A 9660-nucleotide genomic window follows, 5' to 3' on the forward strand; every position below is an offset into this window, starting at 1 on the left:
CCGCAGCCTTGCCAAAATCTACCACGTGGCAGCAATAAATCCATGGAGTGACACGGCTATTACCTTCAATGCTAGTGATGAACCTAAATTCCGAACAGCCCGAGCACCAGCTGCATTGGTCCTCAGTCCAATTATGGACGGCTTTCGACTCACCAAAGTACTCATGGACGGCGGCAGTGGATTAAACCTCATTTATGAGGAAACTCTTCAAAAAATGGAAATAGACTGGAACCGCATTGAGCAAAGCAGCACAACCTTCAGAGGAATCATCCCCAGTCGGGAAGCACGCTGTGCTGGGAAAATCACACTAGATGTGGTATTCGGCACGCCAGAGAACTATAGGTCCGAAGAAATTACATTCCAAGTGGCCCCGTTCAGTAGCGGACACCACGCCCTTTTAGGGCGGGAGGCGTTCACGATCTTCCAAGCTATACCCCATTACGGGTACATGAAGCTCAAAATGCCCGGGCCCAATGGAATCATCACTCTCGCTAGTGATCCGGACACAGCACTCGGCGCCGAAAACAAAACAGCCGCATTGGCCCTCGAGGCATTATCCGAAGCCCTTGCGGCCGAGGAATTAACTGCGCTGCGCTCCACAGTGGATAGGGACGACATACTTGACAAGAGATCCAAGTCCACCTCTTTTAAACCAATGGATGAAATAGTCAAATTCCAAGTCCACCCAACGGACCCTACAAAAACAGCCTCCATCGGGGCACAGTTAAACCCCGCTGTGGACGCCACACTACGAGAGTTCCTACGCGAGAATTGGGACATATTTGCCTGGCACCCCTCAGACATGCCAGGAATCCCACGCAGGCTGGCCGAACACAGCCTTAATATTCTAAAGGGATTCAAGCCGGACAAGCAGACTCTTCGGCGTTTCTCTGAACCTAAGAGACAAGCTATGGGAGAGGAACTAGCCAAGTTATTGGAGGCCGGATTCATTAGAGAAATAAAACACCCAGACTGGCTAGCAAACCTGGTGATGGTACCAAAGAAGGACAGATCCTGGCGCCTATGTGTTGATTTGAAGGACCTCAACAAGGCTTGCCCAAAGGATCCCTTCCCCCTCCCCCGCATCAATCAAATTATCGATGCTACCGCATGACACGATTCATTGTGTTTCCTCGACGCATACTCCGGCTACCACCAAATCAAGATGGCGGAGTCCGACCAAGCCGCAACGGCATTTATCACACCATATGGCCCCTTCTGTTTCAACACAATGCCTTTTGGTCTCAAAAACGCCGGCGCAACATATCAGCGCATGATTCAAACATGTCTGGAGAAACAGATCGGCAAAATAGTAGAGGCATACGTAGATGATGTGGTCGTCAAAACCAAACACGTCGACTCTCTAATAGACGACTTGAGGCTCACATTCGACAATCTCCGAACATACGACATCAAGCTCAATCTGGAAAAATGCGTTTTCGGTGTACCAGCCGGAAAGCTCCTGGGTTTCATTGTCTCCAGTAGAGGAATTGAAGCAAATCTGGCCAAAATCCAAGCTCTGTCACAGTTGGCTATACCAACGGACCTCAAACAAATCCAGAAATTAACCGGATGTGTGGCAGCTCTAAGCCGCTTTATCTCCCGCTTAGAAGAAAAGGCATTACCCCTTTATCACCTCCTTCGACGCACCGAACACTTCGAGTGGACGGACGCTACCACAGCCGGATTGGAAGAAATAAAAGCCATACTGGCAACCAACCCAATCCTGGACGCGCCAAACATTGGTGAACCAATGTTGTTGTACATTGCGGCAACTCATCAGGTTGTAAGCGCAGTGCTCGTCGTCGAACGAGAAACGGACGGACATAAATTCCCCCTTCAAAAGCCGGTATATTATGTATCCACTGTCCTCACTCCATGCAAATCATGGTACCCACATTATCAGAAGATAGCCTATGCGGTATTCATGGCATCCCGGAAGCTGCGACACTACTTTCAAGAGTGTTCAATTACAGTAGCCTCGGAAGTGCCACTTAATGATATTATAAACAACCGCGACGCCACGGGCCGGATTGCCAAATGGGCCATTGAGCTCCTCCCGTTCGACATAACATACAAACCCCGACGAGCCATTAAATCACAAGTATTGGCCGACTTTGTCGCCGAATGGACGGAAGCCGAACTCCCTAAAGAGTACGGCGCATACCCTAATTGGATCATGCACTTCGACGGCTCCAAAATGCTGGCTGGTCTGGGGGCTGGCATCGTCCTGACGTCCCCAACCGGAGATACAGTTCAATACGTACTACAGATACTGTATACAGACTCCAACAACGCAGCCGAATATGAAGCCCTGTTACATGGTCTTCGGATGGCAGTCTCCATGGGCATTCAACGCCTGGAGGTGCGTGGGGATTCAAACCTTGCAATATCCCAAATAAATGGAGACTTTGATGCTAAGGATCCGAAGATGGCGGCCTATCGCAACGCCGTCCTAAAGATGTCAGCTCGGTTTGAGGGGCTCGAATTTCACCATGTGGCTCGGGAAAACAATCAGGCGGCGGATATCCTCGCCCGCATCGGCGCAAAACGCGATGCGGTCCCCCCCAACATCTTTTTGGAGAGGTTGTTTAAGCCATCCGTGGTATGGGAAGGGGGGACACCGGTAATGATAGTCCAGACCCGGCCAAAATGCCCGATACCGAACACTCTGACATAATCGGAGGCTCTGCCACCGAAATAACACCTTCAGCCCACGTAATAATGGCCATCATCGCCCCGTGGACAGAACCATTCCTGGCCTACCTAACTAGGCAGGAACTTCCTGAGGACCAAAATGAGGCACGTTGCATAGTGCGGCGATCTAAAGCCTACAGGGTCCATGAGGGAGAGCTGTATAAAAAAGCACTACCGGAGTCCTTCAAAGGTGCATCTCCGAAGAGGAAGGGCGGAAGCTTTTGGCAGAAATTCACGCCGGACTCGGCGGCCACCACGCCGCAGCCCAGGCCCTTGTAAGCAAGGCCTTCCGTACAGGTTTTTATTGGCCGACGGCCCGGGTAGATGAACAGGACTTGGTCCAACGATGCGTCAGTTGCCAGCTTTTTGCAAACCAAAGCCACATGCCACCCACCGCCCTCCAAACAATCCCCATTACCTGGCCCTTCGCAGTCTGGGGGATTGACATGGTTGGACCCCTTAAAGGGGGAACCCATAAGAAAAAATACTTACTGGTCATGGTGGATAAATTCACCAAATGGATAGAAGCCAAACCTGTTAAAACGGCCGAATCCGGACCGGTGATAGACTTCATATCCAGGGTTGTACACCGTTATGGCGTCCCCCACAGCATCATCACTGACAACGGCACGAACTTCATGGCTGACGAGGTAAAACTCTGGTGCAGCAACATGGGCATTAAGCTCGATTATGCCTCTGTCTATCACCCACAAACTAACGGCCAAGTTGAGCGAGCAAATGGTCTTATCATGAGTGGCATCAAACCCAGATTAGTGAGGTCCTTAAAGGAGTCTAACACGCACTGGGTAGAGGAGCTCAAATCCGTACTCTGGGGGCTGCGGACCATGTCGAATCGTACTACCGGATACACATCCTTCTTTGTGGTGTGCTACGCAGAGGCGGTTCTTCCCTGTGACATAATTCATGACTCACCTCAAGTGCGCATGTACGAAGAAAGAGAAGCCGAGCTCGATCGGCAGGACAGTCTGGACACCCTGGAGGAGGAGCGCGACGTGGCAAAAGCCCGTTCTGCATTCTATCAGCAACAGGCTCGCAGATACCAAAGCAGAGAAGTACGGGCCAAAACTTATAACGTTGGCGAGCTAGTTCTACACCTGCCGGAGAAGAAAAAGACCAAGCTCGAGCCCAAATGGGAAGGTCCCTTCATTATTGACCAAGTTCTGACCGGTGGAGCGTATCGTCTGCGGGATGCATCGAATAATCGACTTGAGCCAAACCCATGGAATGCAGCCAGGCTCCGAAGATTCTACGCCTAGTGCCAGACTCTATGTGCGTCTCCTTCCTCTGTCCATTTTTTGCATATACATTATCTGTCTTTTTTTATCTTCCTTTCTTTTATTCTTTCTAAAGGCCTTCAAGGGCCAACTTGTGCCTTTCTTGCACACTATTGACGCGCTAACCGCGCTCATTATACCTAGGGGATTCTTACACAGAAGCTTAATTATTCATCTGGGCTTCATGCCCCGCACATGTGTTATTCTTCCGCATGTACCTTTTCTTCACCATTATATGCATCGATATGACTTAAGTTTTGGCCAAGCTGGGTTGCCTGGATCTTGTATTTATGCCCTACATTCTCGTTAATTCGGCTAGGGCATAAGGGGAGCACCTCTGCGATTGTTACTGCCGGGTCTGCCAGATGTGTACCTCAGACTGGGTGAAGCTGAAAGCTAGTGTTCTTAAGGGAATATTCGGTCGGTGAACAAAAGATGATTTTTATTTATTTTCCATATGTGCCCCCAGATGTTTTTGCCCGCGTCTCTTCTCGCAGTCTGGACATGCACTTTAGGGCATGCGTACCCATGGAAAGGAACCCTTAACGGAACTATTCTCCCTGGAAGATGTTTCTTACTACCCATGTAATATAACATAACTAGTTGGATACTTGTCTGTTCAAGCACTAATGACCCCTACGCCTGGTTTCCACGCATACCCCAGTTCTTATATAACTGAGCGGGTATTCAGATACACTCCGGACTATTGGGTCCCGAGGTTGAAATGAAAAGGTCCGCCATGACAAATGATTTACAATTCGGCTAGAAGGCATTATACATGTCACTTTAATTACATAGTCATGTAGACTGACTAACTTCCTCTTCTATACCATCCAACAGGCAGTCTAGCCTACAATCCTACTGGGAATACTTTGCGGCTAATTCTACTTGCCCATACACTAAGCTAATGGGGATCTCTTTCCCATCGGGCCCCACAGGTCCAACCTCGGCCGTGTGGTTTGGGTCAGCCTTGGTATACCGCGTCTTCACCATGGCCCAGGCTTCCCTAGCACCTTGACGGCAGGCCGATATCTTCCATAATCAGAAGCGCCGCCGTGCTCCCTTGAGCTTCTCCGCAAGCTCTCCAATGCCTTCTGGCAGGGAGACGGATGGCCACAAGGCCTGGGCAATACCTTGCATCACCTGCCGAACTTGTTCGTGCAGTTGTGAGAGATCGGGTAGAAGATCACCCGCAGACCCGGGCATCTCCTCCGCGGGATGACCCGTCAGCATACCTGCAGACATAACTCTGTTAGCCGGCTTCTCCGCTGCACCCTTTCAAGCGTTCGTTCAAGCACTTACTGAAAATGCCACGTCGAAGCCGCTTATTCTCCTTCTCGGAGTCCGCAAGCTGGGCTTGAACATCTTTCAGTTCCACGCTCAGCTTGGTATTGGCGTCTTGGGGATTGTTTTTCTCCCGCCTGACCTTAGTCAGCACGCGTTCGCCAGCCTTTAGCTGTCGTACGACATGCTGGTCCTCCGGATTCTCTCCGGAGTCATCTGCAATATCTATTGTTAGATCTGCAGCCATGCCGCACACTATATGGTACCTATCATTCTTTGAAACAAATGTTACCAGCTAGGGACTTTTCAGGTTCCTTCAATGCGGCAATGGCGGCCCGAAGTTGGGTCTTGCATTCCTCCAGCTCCTGTGACAGTCGAGTATTCTTCTCTGTAAGAACCTGCACAATAAATGATCCTTAAATCAGTTGTGTAAACTGTTTCAAGTCTCAGGGGCTACTGATACATATAATCGTCATATTTGCTTACCCGTACATCCCTTACATACTGGTCCGTGGCTCTGGCTAGACCATTTTGAGCAGCACGGAGGTACGCGTCTCCAGAATTGAAGGCATCAAATGCCTCTGGTGAGAAGCAAGCGTCACGGAGTACGGCCCGGCGACGCCTATGATTCATGGCGCTCTCCACTTCTGAATTTGCGGCGGACAGTCTATCCGCATCCTCTGTAGGAGGAGTATCCGATGTCCGCCCCATGTCGGCTTCCGCCCCATGTCGGCTTCCGCCTCTATGTCCGGCCCTGGAGCCCGACTCGTGGAAGCATGATCGGCAGCCTCTCCGGACATATTCCAGCGAGCGTTTTTTCTATTAAAGAAACATGGATGTCATTACATTTTGAGAAAGATGACAACCACGGAGCAGGGTTGTTGTCATATCTCTGCGCCGGCGTGTCCATCCTGACCGCCTTCCTTTTTGGCCTACACGGCCTTGGTGCCTCTTGTTGGCGAGTTGCTGCGGGTTCGGCACGGCGTCCCGAATGCCTTCCCTGTAAAACACCATGTGTATATGGTAGGTGAAGTGTCTAAAAGGGGATCCTAGTTTTTGCAGTTGGGAGTTTGGTTTTTCTTACGTGCGACGCAGGGAGCAGTCCAGGATAGTCGGCCGTAATGGCCACCATGGCGTCATCACAGCTCAATTGATAGAACTGCATGTCTATCAGCTCCATGAATATGTCCGAATCTTCTTCGAGTCCGGGACCGAGGGCCCAGTCAGGGTGCTCTGGTTGTGGGGATGGGCTGTTGACCTCCCTTACGGCTTTTCGCAGTTCCTGCCGTAAAATGGCAAGGTGAGTACCTACGACAAAGAATGCGGGGAGAATGGGAGTAAGGAGATATAACTCACCCAGCTTGGAGGGTTGTACATGGAGAATCCATCCCGTGGCTTGATGTGGATGAACTCCTCTTCCTCTCCCTTGAACAACTCGGACAGAATTTTTGCTAAAGCAGCAGCGGTGTCCGGTCCCTTACGCCCGCAACGGGTGGCATCATCTTCCCCGTTAAAACACCACAGGGGGTGCCCTCGATATTGAAGTGGCTGCACTCCCCGCATTATGCATATTTACATAACCTCGATTACTGTCAATCCTGATTGAGCCAGCGCTTTAATCCGGTTCATCAGGTAAAGGACTTCTCCGTTGTCTTCCTCCTGGGGCCTCCGTGGGCGCCAGCTTCGGCGTTTCTTCAGAGGAGCATTGTTGAACTCAGGAAGACCCCATCGAACAGGGTTCGGAAGGGGGACGTCCTCCATATAAAACCATTCTGAAGGCCAGTCCTCGGACATCTTCTTCGGAGTACCGGACAGGTATCTGGTTTCGGCAATGCGCCATATTTTGGCTCCGCCTACTTGATAAAGTGACCCCTTCTGTGTGCGGGGGACGAGGCAAAATAACCTTTTCCACAGCTCGAAATGAGCCTCGCAGCCCAGGAATAACTCGCAGAGGGCAATGTAGCCGGCGATGTGTAATATGGAAGCAGGGGTGAAATTATGCAGTTGGAGGCCGTGAAACTCCAGGAGCCCGCGGAGGAATGGATGAATTGGAAATCCGAGTCCCCTTAATAAGTAAGGAACAAGGCATACCCGCTCCCCCGTAGAGGGGCTGGGGAAGCTCTCTGCTTGCTCCCCGCCATTGTAGGTGGCGAGCCTGGCTCGGACGGGAACCATATACGCTGGAGGGAGAAATCCCTAAGTCTGCAGTTCGACTAATCGAGTGTGTGAGACAGAACACCTTTCCCAATCACCGGGCTTAGGGCTACGGGGGTGAGAGGAGGAGCTGCGGTGGTCGACCATGTTGGAGTGGATTTTTCCGAAGCGCGCTCCGATGGATTCTCGCTGTGGGAGGATGGTATGGATTGGATCTAAGAATCCCCATCCCTTTAATAGACAATTTATTTATCTGGCTAGGAGGGTGAATGTAAAAATGCCCTGGCTCCTCGTATTAATTCGACGCGTGGAAGATAGCCCTTATTGGGCGTGGAAGCCAAGAGGTCCAACATTTATGGGGCCAGACACTACTTAACAAACATCCAAAATTTGGAGAAGAACCCGCCTTGCAATGCCGAAGACAATACTGTGTGTCGGACTTGACGTCATTGAAGCCTGGTTCGGGGGCTACTGAGGGAGTCCTGGATTAGGGGGTCTCCGGACAGCCGGACTATATCCTTTGGCCGGACTGTTGGACTATGAAGATACAAGATTGAAGACTTCGTCTTGTGTCCGGATGGGACTTTACTTGGCGTAGAAGGCAAGCTAGGCAATACGGATATGTATATCTCCTCCTTTGTAACCGACCTTGTGTAACCCTAGCCCCCTCCGGTGTCTATATAAACCGGAGGGTTTTAGTCCGTAGGACAACATACAATCATACCATAGGCTAGCTTCTAGGGTTTAGCCTCTCAGATCTCGTGGTAGATCAACTCTTGTAACTCTCATATCATCAAGAACAATCAAGCAGGACGTAGGGTTTTACCTCCATCAAGAGGGCCCGAACTTGGGTAAAAATCGTGTCCCCTGCCTCCTGTTACCATCCGCCTTAGACACACAGTTCGGGACCCCCTACCCGAGATCCGCCGGTTTTGACACCGACACCCGTGAACATAGAATCATACGATGGGACCACGGACCCCGTGGTGTGGATCGAAGACTTCATTCTCCACATCCATATGGCACGCGGAGATGACCTCCACGCCATCAAATACCTCCCTCTCAAACTCAAGGGGCCCGCTCAACATTGGCTAAACAGTCTGCCTGACAATTCCATTGGTAGTTGGGAGGACTTGGAAGAGGCTTTCCTCGACAACTTCCAAGGTATATATGTTCAACCTCCGGACGCTGATGACTTAAGCCATATAGTCCAGCATCCCGGAGAATCCGCCAGGAAATTCTGGACAAGATTCCTAACTAAAAAGAACCAAATCGTTGACTGTCCGGACGCTGAAGCTCTAGCAGCTTTCAAACATAGCATCCACGATGAATGGCTCGCTTGCCACCTCGGCCAAGAAAAGCCAATGAAGGAAATATGCCCTAGAGGCAATAATAAAGTTATTATTTATTTCCTTATATCATGATAAATGTTTATTATTCATGCTAGAATTGTATTAACCGGAAACATAATACATGTGTGAATACATAGACAAACAGAGTGTCACTAGTATGCCTCTACTTGACTAGCTCGTTGATCAAATATGGTTATGTTTCCTAACCATATACATGAGTTGTCATTTGATTAACGGGATCACATCATTAGAAGAATGATGTGATTGACTTGACCCATTCCGTTAGCTTAGCACTTGATCGTTAAGTTTGTTGCTATTGCTTTCTTCATGACTTATACATGTTCCTATGACTATGAGATTATGCAACTCCCGTTTACCGAGGAACACTTTGTGTGCTACCAAACGTCACAACGTAACTGGGTGATTATAAAGGTGCTCTACAGGTGTCTCCGAAGGTACTTGTTGGGTTGGCGTATTTCGAGATTAGGATTTGTCACTCCGATTGTCGGAGAGGTATCTCTAGGCCCACTCGGTAATGCACATCACTATAAGCATTGCAACTAATGAGTTAGTTGCGGGATAATGTATTATGGAACGAGTAAAGAGACTTGCCGGTAACGAGATTGAACTAGATATTGAGATACCGACAATCGAATCTTGGGCAAGTAACATACCGATGACAAAGGGAACAACGCATGTTGTTATGCGGTCTGACCGATAAAGATCTTCGTAGAATATGTAGGAGCCAATATGGGCATCCAGGTCCCGCTATTGGTTATTGACCAGAGAGGTGTCTCGGTCATGTCTACATAGTTCTCGAACCCGTAGGGTCCGCACGCTTAACGTTCGTTGACGATATAGTACTATATGAGTTATGT

This window comes from Triticum urartu, unplaced genomic scaffold (assembly GCF_003073215.2).
Source record: "Triticum urartu cultivar G1812 unplaced genomic scaffold, Tu2.1 TuUngrouped_contig_572, whole genome shotgun sequence".
Lineage (NCBI taxonomy): Eukaryota > Viridiplantae > Streptophyta > Magnoliopsida > Poales > Poaceae > Triticum > Triticum urartu.